Here is a 15,278-nt window from a genome sequence, read left to right on the forward strand (position 1 = left end):
TTTTAAAAAATTAAAAAAAATTAGCGTGTCTTTCTCTTTTTTATTTTTTAAATTTTTTCACAAATTTTAAAAAGGATTTTATTTATTTATTGCCAGAGAGAGAGCGAGCAAGAGGGTGAGCACAAGCAGGGAGAACAACAGTCAAGGGCAGAAGCAAGCTCTCTGCGGAGCAAGGAGCCCATGTGGGACTTGATCCCAGGAAAGCTGAAAGCAGATGCTTAACTGACTGAACCACACAGGCATCCCTCTCTTTTTCTCTCTTCATACAACTCTTATTTTTTTGGTGGGTATTAGGGAGCAGAATTTGTGTGTGACTTCCCCTTGGTCTCTGTGCTTTCTCCTTATCTTTCATTGTCTTCCTCTTGTGATGCCTCACGCATTCATTGTCTTCTCTGTTTCCCCCTTTCCCTTAATTGTCCATAACACAGAATAATTGAGGCATATTTTAGACTCTCTGTTATATTTCATTTGGTATTATGGTTTCTTGACCTGGAAAAGAGGCTACAGGTATTCTAATAGACCCCTCTCATTTGACACTTGTTGTTTGCAGTTTTGCAATTCATTACTGGCAGAATAGAGACCAGAGCCCAAGTCTTCTGGCTCTCAGATTTCCATGCTCTTTCCATTATTTTCTGCTGCCTCCTGTTTTATGTTTATTTTTTCTTTTCTTTCTCTTTCTTTTTTTCTCTTTTCAAGGGAGTGGTTTTCTGGTGTGTGTGTGTTTCAAGATTTTTATTTTTTTATTTGACAGAGAGAGACACAGCAAGAGAGAGAACACTGACAGGGGGAGTGGGAGAGGGAGAAGCAGGCTTCCTGCTGAGCAGGGAGCCTGATGCAGTGCTCAGTCCCAGGACCCTGAGATCATGACCTGAGCCAAAGGCAGACACTTAATGACTGAGCCACCCAGATGCCCCTTTTTTCTTCCTTCCTTCCTTCCTCCCTCAGTCCCTCCTTCCCTCCCTTCTTTCTTCCTTTTTGTAGCCTTCCTGCTCAACATGGAGCTCACTGTTGGGCCTGAATTCACAATCCTGAGATCAAGACCTGAGCTGAGATCAAGAGTTGGACACTTAACCAACTGAGCTACCCAGGTGCCCCTATTTTATATTTCTTGAATAAATTTCTGTCTTTCTTGTTTTTTAATTTTTTTTAAAGATTTTATTTATTTATTTGACAGATAGAGATCACAAGTAGGCAGAGAGGCAGGCAGAGAGAGAGAGGAGGAAGCAGGCTCCCTGCTGAGCAGAGAGCCCGATGCGGGGCTCGATCCCAGAACCCTGAGATCATGACCTGAGCCGAAGGCAGAGGCCCAACCCACTGAGCCACCCAGGTGCCCCTCTTGTTTTTTAATTTTAAAAGTAAATGAGTAGAACATTTTCTAATTATTTTATATTATAAACAGTTTCCTTAATATAACTTCAGGGAGTCTGTGGCCTTGGGCAAAGTGAAGTTTTGCACACACCTGCACACACAAGTGTTCATGTGGGGTTCCCAAAATAGATCAGGGCCACACTGCGAGCATGCCCCCATGGAACTCTTTCTCCTTTTCCTTAAACCTTTAGGAATACAGATTGTGCAAATAACATCTTGCATTTTTTAGGGCTTGACAATTTAAAGTACTATCTCATTCGTTAATTTATTCAAGAATTTAAGTGTTGACAAGGTGGGCTGTCTTACTTGATCTCTCTAGCAGTCATGTATTCTAGATAGGAATGATACTTTAATTTTGATTTAAAAACATAGCAACCAAGACCCAGTGACTTGCTTATGGTTGCATAGTTGGTAGCAGAGACAGGAGGAAGACTTCTACTTTCTAAGCCATACCTAAAGCAGTATTTCTAGTTTACTGGTTATTTAATTTTAAAGGAAATCAATCAAATTAATCATTTGTGTTCCATGAAGACAAGTAAAACTAGAAGGTCCGTAAAGACACATCTTAGAGCTTTCCCTAAGAACAAAGTACTATATTAACCAACCACAAGAAGCATCAAGAAAGAAGCATCTTTCATAGACTTATTAAAAAGTATAATTGGGAGGCACTTAGGTGGCTCAGTCAAACGTTAAGCATCTGTCTTCAGCTCTGGTGGTGGTCCCCAAAATACTGGGATCGAGCCCCAGGTCATCGGGCTCCCTGCTCAGTGGGTAGTCTGCTTCTCCCTCTCCCTCTGCTGCTCCCCACTACTTGTGCTCTCTTGCTTGCTTTCTTTCTCTCAAATGAATAAATGAAATCTTTAAGAAAATTAAAAATAATAATTGGGCTGGTTATTCTATACCATGCAAACTCCTATTTGACTATTCACCCATTCCAATAAATAAGTAAATATATAAATAAAATTTCACATCTGTCTATTGTAGAAATGTGTGTGCTGTTTTAAGATTTGGGGATAACATTTGACTCACCCATTCATTCATTGCATGTATTTTGATTTTCTCTGCTGGAGATGGTTTATCTGCTTTTTCTGGAAGTTGACAATTACCTGAGTCCATATAAAGTGTTACTGGAAAATGTACACATTTCATTTCCCAAAACCTAGCAGTTACTTTTATTTTTTTTTAAAGATTTTATTTATTTATTTGAGAGAGAGAGAGAGAGAGAGCATGAGAGGGGGGAAGGTCAGAGGGAGAAGCAGACTCCCAATGGAGCTGGGAGCCCGATGTAGGACTTGATCCCAGGGCTACGGAATCATGACCTGAGCTGAAAACATTCGCTTAACCCACTAAGCTACCCAGGTGCCCTGGCAGTTACTTTTAAAATCAAACCAACAGAGGTGCACCTGGGTGGCTCAGTGGGTTAAGCCTCTGCCTTCAGCTCAGGTCATGATCTTGGGGTCCTAGGATCCAGCCCTGCATGGCGGGGGGCGGGGGATCTCTGCTCAGCAGGGAGCCTGCTTCCCCCTCTCGATGCTGCCTCTCTGCCTACTTCTTCTTCTTCTTTTTTTTTTTTTTTAAAGATTTTATTTACTTATTTGACAGAGAGAGATCACAAGTAGGCAGAGAGGCAGGCAGAGAGAGAGGAAGGGAAGCAGGCTTCCTGCTGAGCAGAGAGCCCGATGCGGGCCTCGATCCCAGGACCCTGAGATCATGACCTGAGCCGAAGGCAGCGGCTTAACCCACTGAGCCACCCAGGCGCCCCTCTCTGCCTACTTCTGATCTCTCTCTCTGTCAAATAAATAAATCAAGTCTTAAAAAAAAAAGTCAAACCAACACAGATTGTCTGAATTGACTTTAATTTTCTGTGAAGATTAATCACTGAGTTTGTCATTATAGGGATGTTGAGTTTTTTGATTCTTTAAAATAACAGTGTATTAAATGTATCAAGAAAGGAGAGCTACACTATGTCAATAAAAGTATGTATACCAGATTCTTAAATTTATTTACAAACCCATAAACAAAAAGGAATTGAAACTGCATTGTGCCAGTACTACCATTTGATGATTTCTTTTGATAATTTTCTTACAGTGGTGCATTCTAAAGCTGTGGGATTGTTTGTAGGATCACATAAGCCAGAAGACATTTGGTATAATTAGGCCTGAAAGCATAACAGTTCTAATTTTTAGTGGTCTTCCATTTTAAAACTGGATTAACATGAACATTTGAAAAACACATTTGCAAGATTTTTCTTTAGCCTTTTAGAAGTTTATTTCCCAGTTTCTTACCTATTGGAAATTTCTAGTGCTATTGCTGTTTTTTTCATCCTGTACAGGTTTTCCTTCTTCGTTTCCTTGATTAGTTTTCTGTGTTTGTTTCTCTGTCACAAGATGCTGTGTGAGCCACCTCTCCAAGCCTAACACCCCCGCCCCCTTCTTGGCTTATTTGTCTACTGCACAATGAATGGCTTCATTTCACAAGCTGCTCCTAGAGTTGAAATCACCGCACAGAATATCCAGCTCTGGAATCTAGTAGGATCTGAAGGCCAGTGAAAAGGCAGAAAGGAGGAGTCAGAAATCTCAGCAGTAGCAGTGACATTAGATGGAGCATTTTATTTATTTATTTATTATTATTTTTTAAAATAATTTTTTATTTTTTTATTAACATATAATGTATTATTAGTCCCAGGGATACAGGTCTGTGAATCGCCAGGTTTACACACTTCATAGCACATATCTTCCCCAAGGTCCATAATCCCAGCACCCTCTCCCTACTCCCCTCCCCCCGAACCCTCAGTTTGTTTTGTGAGATTAAGAGTCTCTTATGGTTTGTCTCCCTCCCGATCCCATCTTGTTTCATTTATTCTTTTCCTACCCCCCAAACCCCCAACTTTGCCTCTCAACTTCCTATCAGGGAGATCATATGATAATGGTCTTTCTCTGATGGACTTATTTCGCTCAGCATAATACCCTCTAGTTCCATCCGTGTCATCACAAATGGCAAGATTTCATTTCTTTTGAAGGCTGCATAGTATTCCATTGTATATATATACACACACATCTTCTTTATCCATTCATCTGTTGATGGACTTCTAGGTTCTTTAGATGGAGCGTTTTAAAGGATGTATTAGAAATGTCACTTTCTGTCATCTTGTAGAGATGGTAACAAGAGTGTGTCCTAAAACCTGTGGTATTTTGTGGCATATATATTTTTATAGTTTTAAAAAATTAGTTGTGCCAAAAGCAGACATTTGTTTTAAAATTTCCTGGAAAATTATTAGTAAACATGAATGGTTGTTCTTAGAGAATTTACTATAAGTTAAAAGATAGGTTTTATTTCTGATTTTGCTATAATTTATGAGATTAATAAAATGCCTTTAAGATTAAAATTAACCCCAAGTTCCCCAGAAAATATGGGGTTTTAAAAATGATTTTATTTATTTATTACAGAGAGAGATCAAGAGAGAGAGAGAGAAAACACAGGCTGGGGGAGTGGGAGTGGGAGAGAGAGAAGCAGGCTTCTTGCTGAGCAGGGAGCCCAGTGCAGGACTCAGTCCCACATGGGATCATGACCTGAGCTGAAGGCAGAGGCTTAATGACTGAGCCACCCAGGGTGCCCTAAAAATATGGGTTATTATATAAGATTTTCATGAACCACTTTGAAATGATAGCACATGTACTGCTGAACTAGAAGTGGGGGCTGAAAAGCCCTCTCCTGTATTTAAGAAATTGCAGGAAGGAGGCTATTTCTTATTGTTACAAAAGACCGAAAAAGGGAGATTAAAGTAAAATGAGTATTTCCATATAGTGAGAGTGTTGGAAGGCTTTTGAGAAACAAATTTTTTTTTCATTTTTAAAAATATTTATTTGAGGGAGAGACAGTGGGAACAAGCACAACAGGAGGGAGGAGCAGGGGGAGAGGGAGTAGCAGATTCCCCACTAAGCAGAGAGCCTGACATAGGACTCGATCCAGGAGCCTGGGATCATAACCTGGGCTGAAGGCATATGCTTAACTCACTGAGCCACCCAGGTGCCCGAGAAACAAGATTAAAAAAAAAAAAAGGATTTTATTTATTTGAGAGAGAGAGAGAGAGCACAAGAAGGGGGAGGGTCAGAGCGAGAAGCAGGCTCCCCACTGGTCAGGGAACCTGATGCAGGACTTGATCCTGGGACTCCAGGAACATGACCTGAGGTGAAAGCCGATCGATGCCCAACCAACTGAGCCATGCAGGCACCCCGAGAAACAAAATTTTAGAATATTAAGTGTGGTTGAAGATGTTTTTGGCATGGCATAGTGGATAGACTGGCAACATTTTGAAATTATTTTGTAACTCAAAGATTTAGTGATGGAGCCCCAGCTTTTAAAAAATAACGTTTATTCTTTAAAGTTTTTAATTCATTAGTTAACATACAGTGTTATATTAGTTTCAGGTGTACAGTCTAGTGATTCAGCAGTTCCGTACCTCACCTGGTTCTCATCAGGACAAGTGCACACCTTAATCCCCATCACTTGTTTCGCTCATCCCCACACTCCCCTCTGCTTCAATTTATTCAGAACAATTAAGAGTCTCTTTCTTGATTTGTCTCTCTTTCTCTTCTCTTCCCCTTTGCTCATTTGTTTTGTTTCTTAAATTCCACATGACTAAAATCATATGGTATTTGTCTTTCTCTGATGACACTTTCACTTAGCATCGTATTCTCTAGCTCCATCCATGTCACAGCAAACGGCAAGATTTCATTCTTTTGTAGGGCTGAGTAATATTCCACTGTATATATGTACACACACCCTCTTCATCCATTCATCAGTTGATGACACTGGGGCTGCTTCTGTAATTTGGCCATTGTCAATAATGCTGCAGGAAACATAGGGGTGCATGTATCCCTTTGAGTTAGTGTTTTTGTATTCTTTGGCTAAATACCCAGTAGTGTGATTGCTGGATCATAGGGTAGTTCTGTTTTTAACCTTTTTTTTTTTTTCAAACCACATTCTAGTGTAAAGAGAGGCCAAAACCAGAGAAGACAAAGTAAAAAAGAAACAGAAAGAAGGTATTTGTTGCTACAAATCTCAGAAACAACCAGGAATATACATTTCTCATAGGTAAAGGACACTGTATGAATCAGAGTTCTCCACAGAAACAGAGCCATTTGGATATTATATATATAGCACATATTTAGTAAATATATAATACATATGTATATTAAGAGGTATAATATAAAGGATTAGCTCCAGCAACTATGGAGGCTGGCAATGTTACAGGATTTCCTTCTCCTTTAGTGCTGGTGGTTCTTGGTCACGCTGCTTTGAAGAATGAAGAGGTAGACCAGACAGGGTGGTGGGCAGCAAAACAAGGTTTATTGAGCGGTAGTGAAGTAATAGTACAAAGCTCCCAAAGAGGTAGGGAACCTGAAAGGGTTGCCCTGTTTTTAACTTTTTAAGGCACATCCATACTGTTTTCCACAGTGACTGTACCATTTTGCATTCCTACCAACAGTGAGTTGATGAGTGATCAACAGCATGAGTGATCCTTTTTCACCACATCCTCACCAACTTCTGTTGTTTCTTGTGTTGGTGATTTTAGCTATTCTGACAGGTGTGAGGTGATAGCTCATTGCAGTTTTGACTTGCATTTCCCTGATAGTGAGGATGAGCATCTTTTCATATGTCTGTGGGTCATCTGGATGTCTTCTTTGGAGGGATGTCTGTTCACGTCTTCTGCCCATTTTTAAACCAGATTATTTGTTTCTTGGGTGTTGAGTTTTATAAGTTCTTTATGTATTTTGGATACTAACCGTTTATCGGATATGTCATTGGCAAGTATCTTCTCCCACTGGAGCCCCAAATTTTAAAGCTAAGCCATGCAAATCAATTCTGTTTCCTCACCCAGTGCCTGAAACTCAAAATTCCCAAGTGGTTAACATCTTGATATTATGTATCTGCTTTTTACAGAACACTGCGGGGTCACTGGATGGTTGGAGTACATGGCCGGGGGTGGGATGTCCATGACAGAAGTGGAAGCCAGTCTCCTCTTCTGCAGGAATTTGAAGAGCAGATGTGGTCAGAGTGGTTCAAGAAACATCCCTCTTATTTTCCCAGTCACTTTTTAGTGGTATTCTGGTACTTACTTACCTGTTTATACTTGAAGTTTACAGAGTAGCAAACTTTGGAAGAGTGTAAGGCTTGCTGAAAAACAAACATCTTTTCCGTATATAGAATACTGGCAAAAACTAATAATGTCCACAGCGTTGGTAGATACTAAGAGATCTTAGTTGTTTGTGATATTGGCGAAGATAAGGCAGTTTGAATTGGACAGAAATGGCTCTGAACCCAGATTCTCCCATGTTCCCTAGCTGAGTCACCTTGAGCTTCTCTCTCAGCTTTTGAGTCCTTTTCTATAAGGTGAACATTACCATCTATCTGGCTGGATTATTTTGTCACATAATAGATATTTATTAAGTGGTAGTTTATATTATTATTTCCTATAGTATTTCTTAGTAGAAGTATATGATCCAGATTAAGGGCAGAGTTTTTTATTCCCGCATCCCTTTCCACAGAAAGAGTAGAGTGAGTGCGAGAGATTGAGAAATGATGAAACCAGAATTGTTTTTGTTTTTTAATTTTTAAGAGGATATTTGGTATAAACTTGTCCTTACTGGTGATGAAGATTTAGTGAGCATTATGGTTTTGTTTGCCTCAGTTAAAATTCATTGTTTTACTCGCAAAACCTAATTTATAGACTAATAGCCTTGGACAGCAGGCATTGAAGTTGATCAAAGGAGCCAAAGTAAGAACTAAGCCTTGGACTTCTCCCATCTTTCTAGAGCCCTGCAGCCTTGATGTTTACATTTTCATTATGTTATATATTTTATTTTTAGTTATAAAACAGGTTTTATTGTCTTTATACCTTGATAAACATTAATTAATATAGTAGGTGATTCTCTGACCCATACTTTTACCAACTTAGGGGAAATCAAAATTGAGGAGTATCATGAAAAATAAAAGGGGCATCTAAACTCAGAGTCCCAGTTATTTGTGTTAAGACTGTATTATAACAGAAGCTTGATAAAGAAAGGCTTCCTTATTTTTGTTTCCCACCCTGCTACAGCTGTCTTTACCTCTGTACAGGACTCCCTGTTAACTGCTCTCTCATTATGATTATGTGCTTGAAGTAATTATTTTTTCTTTTGATTTCAGTAGATCCTAGATGACCTGTTGACTCCCTGACACTTATAGAATTCTCTTAGGACCTGAGCAAGAGGGGCCTCTGCTCTGGATCTTGTGTGTAGAGGACCCAGATATCACAAACTTTAAAAAAGTAGTGTCATTTGGGATCCAACACTCAACGCTGGTAGAGCAACTTGTCATCCAAACATTTACCCTAGTGACAAACACCTTTCAGGTCCCAGATACACTTCTCCTTGTCACTTACCCTGAAGCCCTGGAAATAAATGTCATGAAGGTTATGGGCTGTTGATGGTGGTTATCGACACTGCTTTGATGTGTAGAGAGGATATGTAGTTGCGGAACTTCGTAGGTGAAAGGACAGGCTAATTAACTTAGCCTAAGTGTGATAAATTCCTGTATAATGAATTAATCACTTTCCAGTACTGCTAACCATCTTTATTCTTGTTTCTCTTTCTATTCCAGTTTGTGTTTCTACTTAAAAATTAGGTTAATATTTTAAACAGTGGTCCATGGTAGCTGAGGGATATTTTGCAATATTAAGCAATTCATATTACTTTTAAACTTTATGTATGAGAGTCCAGATAAAATATATGCGATGCCTGTGGTTGACATTAGCAATAAATGAGCCTTGATAGACTTGTGAGTAGTTCTATTTTTGAAAAATACATAATAGAGTTTTAATAAGTTTTTTAAAAATTCCATAAAAATTTCAACTTTATTATAATTTTATTTAAATTGGTATTTGTTAATTATAATTTGTATATTGCCTTTTAATTTTATAGGTAATTTTTGGCAGTTTAGAAAAAAGATTACATTTGAAAACAGATATAAAAAATAATTTTAGGGGCTCCTGGGTGGTACAGTTGGTTAAGTTTCCCACTCCTGGTTTTGGCTCAGGTCGTGATCTCAGGGTTGTGAGGTAGAGAGCCCTGTGTCCAGCTCCATGCTCAGCATGAAGTCTGCTTGAGATTCTCTCCCTCTGTCCCTCCTGTTTATTCTCTCTCTCTCTCAAATAAATAATTAAATCTTGAAAAAACTAATTTTAGTTTTTGATTTTGCACAATTGATATATATATTTTGATGATAGTATGTTCAAATTTTGTATACTTCGAATAAATTTTATTTTATTTTTAATCCTTTAGATCCTTACTGGCAATATGATACAGAGCATGAGAAAGGCTTATTTATAACAAAATAACTAGTGATTTTGATGAAATTAAGGTAAGAAAAATAAATTTTTTGGAACACATCATAATATATGCATTATGTGTGTCTTTATTTTTATTATTTATCCATACATTGCCCGCTTATCAACATTAAACCCAGACATGTGCAATAATACTTAAGTTCAGTGGTCTTTGATATTTTGTCAACTTTTAGTCAACTTGGTCTTTTAGTCAAGTTTTAGTCAACTTATTTTTTTTAGTAAAAATCATAGCTCTGCATGCTAAATTTTGTCAAGGTATATGGATTAAATACTTCTCCAACTTTATTTCAAATCTCTGTATCCCTCCCTTCCCCACAAGTTCCTCCCAACCCCAGTTTTAGGGAGAAGTTTTACTAGGGAGCAGTGTGATCCTCTTTACTCTATAGGAACTCTGAGCTGGTGGCTCACTTTTATACCTGTCTTAGGATCAAATCTCACCTTCTCTTACCTCTCTTTGATGATGGCTGATCTGGTTTGGTGAGGGAGGGTAGAGGTAGAGGTGGGAATTGGTAATGTAAGCCAGGAGATATTTCAAAGACACATGATAATAATAACTTATGGATAATAATAACTTATGGATAAAACATAATTTAACAAATATTGTACCCCTATGACAAACAGTGTCACATTATCATCAACAACCTCATTTGTGACTCAATATTAGCCCACATTCATTTCTAGGAATTATCCTAGGGAAGTGACAATCTGGGATACAGTGATGTCTGGACATGTTGGTTATACCCTCATATCCAGGCCTAATCAGCGTACTGCGATGGTATGGCAGACAATGGTCAAAGCATGAAAACCTCCAAAAGAACTTTCACTAGAATTTTATTTGAAATGTTGGGGTCAATTAATTCCAAATATTCCTTTCATTTCCTTCATCCTTGGGTATTCGTCACAAAGCAAGTTCTTGCAGGCACGGTTCCCCCCCTACACTCTCTTGCCCATTTCATTCAGAACTTCACATGGTCCTTCTCACAGATTGTGTATATTCAGTCGATTCTCAAAGACTCCATATTTATGAATTCACTTACTAAGGTTATTTGTAGCCCCCCAGTCAGTACCCTGCTTTAGTGGCCGTTCATGGGCAGGTGTGGAGTGGTGAAAAATTGGTATCACCTAACGAGCACATTTCCAGCTGAGGCTGAACAAAGTAACTATTCTGACTCTCTCTTTCAGCTCTTGTACTGTATTTAAGTGTCCTTTTTGTGGTCTGTTTAGTGGCATATTTTCCACATTTTTATGCTTTTTGTTAGTGATTTCACTGTTTAATATAGTCCTCTATCAGTTGCCTGTGTGGCTCAGTCAGTTAAGCGCCTGCCTTTAGCTCAGGTCATGATCCCAGGGTCCTGGGATCAAGTCCCACACTGGCTCCTTGTTCAGCCTGCTTCTCCCTCTCCTGCAGCTCCCCGCTGCTTGTGCTTTCTCTCTCTCTCTGACAAATAAATAAAATCTTTGAAAAAAGAAATAGTTCCCATCTATAGGGCTGAAGTGCTGTTCAGTATTCCTAAGTGCAAGAAGGCTGTAATGTGCCTTACAGAGAAAGTGTCTGTGTTAGATTAGCTTCATTGGGGCTATACTTATACTGCTATAGTTATGGTTATATAGTTATACTGCTGTTGCATCAGTGTACTAAGTAAGTATCTTTAAACAGAAGTCTCTTTATTTTGTTTTGTTTTGTTTTTTTACATGTTGGGTGTCTGGTTTATTCAAACTGTCAGTCAGATGCTCCCACCTCTGCCCTGGGCCAGGCACAGGAAGTGAATAACTGGGAGCTATGGAGCTGAATAGGGCAGGGCTGGTCAGGTATCAGAAGATAAAAGGAGCTCAGCTGAGGAGCCAGAGCAGCATCAGGGCCAGGCTGAGCAGGAAGCAAAGGCCAAAGCCTGCAGAGCCCAGCCCCATTCATGGCTTCAGCATAGAACCTCACCACATCCCTGTTGGGATTGCCCTGGGCTGGGTCAAACCATATCTGGATGCAGGAGCTACTGCCTCAGCTGTAGCTGCTCAGTTTGTAGGAGTGGCTCCAGATCTCACTGCACAGAGTGGCAGGTGCTGGGAAGGAGAAATGGAAGGGGTGCAGGGAGCTCCCACTGGGTACCACTTTTACCTTGATATCCAGTCCTGGCCTTTGTGACAGTTGTTCTCATAGATTTAGGAAGTGTGGCAGCCTTCCCAGCAGTGCAGACAGCCCTCTTCAGCTCTCTTCACATAGGGTCACATTCAAGACGTGCTCTTTGTGCCAGCTGTGGCTCACCTGCTGGCCCTAGAGCCCCAGGTTAGGAGCACTCATACTGGTAGGTGTCCTGGATGAGGTACTGTTTGTAAGCAGGTGCCGTCTGTCCGCAGTGGTCCCAGTTCAGTCTGTACAGGTGGGAAATACCGTTCTGGGCTTCCCAGGTGATGGCAAAGCAGCAGGGATTCTTCTTCCAGGGGCTGCATTGATTTACGCAGCTTGTTCTCCGGCCTTGGCTTTTCCTTGCGGGGCTTGACATCCATACAGACATTGAGAAGCTCAGTCCTGGGCTGGGCTGCCGATACTGCGGCTGCCCCCACCCAAAGGAGCAGCAGCTGTGTTAACCACCAGCTGGACCATGTCAGTCTCTGAATCCTGTGACAACTGGGGAGTGTTAAGTCCTCCAAAGACCTCAGAAAGTAAAGGGCCACTGGATCCCTCACATCTCTCTTCTGGCTTCGTAAGTTGAACAAAAGTATCTTTAAAAAAAATTCAAAACAAGGTTATGTATTGATTGGTTGTTAAAAACGTGACTAGAGGAGCACAAGAATCCAATCTTGTGTTTTTCCTAGTGTTCACTAATTCACTGTTCATGGCAAATTTATAGGACATAATTACTATACTTTATGAGCATTGGCTTTGCCTGTCTTTCTATGTATCTCAAGCTCCCCATTGCCATTTCAGAACACCTTTTTCCCAACTTTGTGGAATTTCAGTCCAATTAGGTGTACCCCTTTAACCTTTTACTTTGCTGTAATTTTCTGATTCAGTTCATTATATTCTTTCTCACCTCTAAGTTCAACAAACATTAATGGAGTTGAACTGATTGATCTTTATTGCTTTTTGCATCTTGCTTAAGAAATTCTTCCCTGTCCTGAGGTCATGAAGATATTCTGCTGTACAGTCTTTTAAAAGCTTTTCAGCTTTTTTTTAAAAAAAGATTTTATTGTTTATTTGACAGGCAGAGATCAAAAGTAGGCAGAGAGGCAGGTAGAGAGAGAGAAGGGGAAGCAGGCTCCCCGCCAAGCAAAGAGCCTGATGCAGGGCTAGATCCCAGGACCCTGAGGTCACAACCTGAGCCGAAGGCAGAGGCTCCAACCCACTGAGCCACCCAGGTGCCCCAGCTTTTTTTTTTTTTTTAAGGTTTATTTATTTAAGAGAGAGGGATCATGTGCCCATGCATGGTAGGGGGAGGGGCAAAGGGAGAGAGAATCCCAAGCAGACCCTTCACTGAGCATGGAGCCCGACATGGGGCTCTATTTCATGATGCTGCAATCATGACTTGAGCTGAAATCAAGAGTAGGAAGCTTAGGTGACTGAGTCATCCATTATCCCCCCAAATTTTTCAGTTTTGACTTTCACAGTTAGGTTTATAATCTACTTGAAATTGATATTTTTATGGTGTAAGTTAGAAATACAATTTCATTTTATTCTCATAGACACTTGACTATCCCAGAACTTTTTATTAAAAAGGCAGTCTTTTTCTCACTACTTTTCAGTGGCATCTCTGTCATTTATCAAGGGTTTACATATGTATAGTTCTATTTCTGGCTATCTATTTTGTTCTTTTTTTTTTTTTTTTTAAAGATTATTTAGTTATTTAGGGTGCCTGGTTAGCTCAATTGGTTGGGTGGCTGCCTTCAGCTAGGGTCGTGATCCTGGAGTCCTGGGATCGAGTCCCGCATCAGGTTCCCAGCTCCACGGGGAGTCTGCTTCTCCCTTTGACCTTCTCCTCTCTCATGCTCTTCTCCCCTTTCATGCTCTCTCTCTCTGTCTCTCTCTCTCAAATAAAAAAAAAAAAGATTATTTGAAAGAGAGGGAGAGAGAGAGAAAGAGTGAACTCACAATTACAGGCGAAGGGGCAGAGGAAGGGGGAGAAGCAGACTCCCCGCTAAGCAGGGAGCCCAATGTGCGGCTGGATCCCAGGATCCTGGGATCATGACCTGAGCTGAAGGTAGACAAGTAACTGACTAAGACATCCAGGCCCCCCCATAAATAAAATCTTTAAAAAAAAAAGGAATTATGAGTATGGTTATTAGTATAGGGAGCTGATTAAAATAAAAAATCAAGTGTGTTTTTGAGAAAGAATTGTTCATCAAAAGTACCACCGGCCTGCATTCAGAGTCTGAAATTGGTGGCCCCACAATTCAATGGGAAGGAAACATGTAGAGAAAGCTTCCAAGTCCCCAAACAGGGCATATTTTCCAAGGCCCTCTTCATAATGACTAATAATAATTGATAAGGAACACCTTGCCAGAGGGCAGAACCGAGGGCCATGGTGAGCCGTGTTTTAGGGAGTCACTCCTAATTAGAGAAAAGAAGACCTATTCAAGAAATATTCCACTTTCCTAGAATAGGAATGCTTGTAATTGTCTGCCCATTGGGATTTAGAATTGTGTCTTCCATCTTTATCCTTCCAAATGAGAGTTTTATTGTAATTATCCTGACCCTGTTCTACTCTCATGTATATATATTGGGGTGGGGTGAAACAGATAACTTGGATTACTAGTTAACAGGCATCTAGGTTAAAAATGAACCTCTTCTAGATCTAATATTGAAATGAACACATCTGAGATCTTGGACTTTGAGCTCAGAGCAGTGACTGTGTGGGACCCTAGGGTCTTCCCTGTTGGGGAGGAGGTAAGTATTTAGTATGTGATGGGATGGGAACTGAATATTTAGTAATAAGAAGCATGGGCTGTGATGTTTTTTAAAATTATTTATGGAATTTGGTACCCATCTTTACAAGAGGATTCTACTCAAAATAAACAGAAGTGATGTATATTGCCTCTTTCAGAAGATTTAAGGATTACCTTGTGCTTTGTAATAAGTCTCTTTGCTTTCTCCTATGACAGGCATTAAGGTTTCAGATAATGGCTTACTTGCCAGTCTTGGTCCCATAGCAAAGAAGATATCAGCTGAAGTGCTGACCCACGGTGAACACAGAAAGCACAAAACAAATGTTTGTGGTCGTAAGCCACTGGGATATTTGTCATTTATTGTTGCCGCATAACCTATTCTTCCATGGCCAATATAACCATGCTTACAATATTAAAAAAGACAAAATACAAGCCTAAAATTGTCTTCAGGAAATAGAAAATTATAAAAAGGAGCAGAAAATATTTGAAAAAGAACCAAATAGAGCTTCAAGAAATGATAAGTATATAACCTAAAAAAAAAAAATTCAGCTTAACAGTTTGACAGAAGATTGATCAAAGCTTAAGAGAGAATTAGTGAACTAGAACGTAGATCTGTAGATACTACCAGGAATGCTTTTAAGAGAGA

At 39.8% G+C, this 15,278-nt stretch overlaps 1 long non-coding RNA gene and 1 pseudogene across 1 annotated transcript in view; one reads left to right on the plus strand and one right to left on the minus strand.

The window, feature by feature from the left end:
• Positions 1-10,909, plus strand: part of LOC111140901 — a 98,682-nt gene extending 87,773 nt beyond the window's left edge. The window contains exons 3-4 of the long non-coding RNA XR_002640173.1: positions 9,690-9,768; positions 10,807-10,909. This is a non-coding gene — a long non-coding RNA (uncharacterized LOC111140901). The remainder of the gene's footprint in view (positions 1-9,689; positions 9,769-10,806) is intronic.
• A 675-nt stretch (positions 10,910-11,584) lies between these two features.
• On the minus strand, positions 11,585-12,842 carry LOC111141055 (annotated as a pseudogene).
• Positions 12,843-15,278: the final 2,436 nt, after the last annotated feature.

Source organism: Enhydra lutris, unplaced genomic scaffold, assembly GCF_002288905.1.
Source record: "Enhydra lutris kenyoni isolate GAN:26980312 unplaced genomic scaffold, ASM228890v2 scaffoldscaffold5, whole genome shotgun sequence".
NCBI classification, from domain to species: Eukaryota; Metazoa; Chordata; class Mammalia; order Carnivora; family Mustelidae; genus Enhydra; species Enhydra lutris.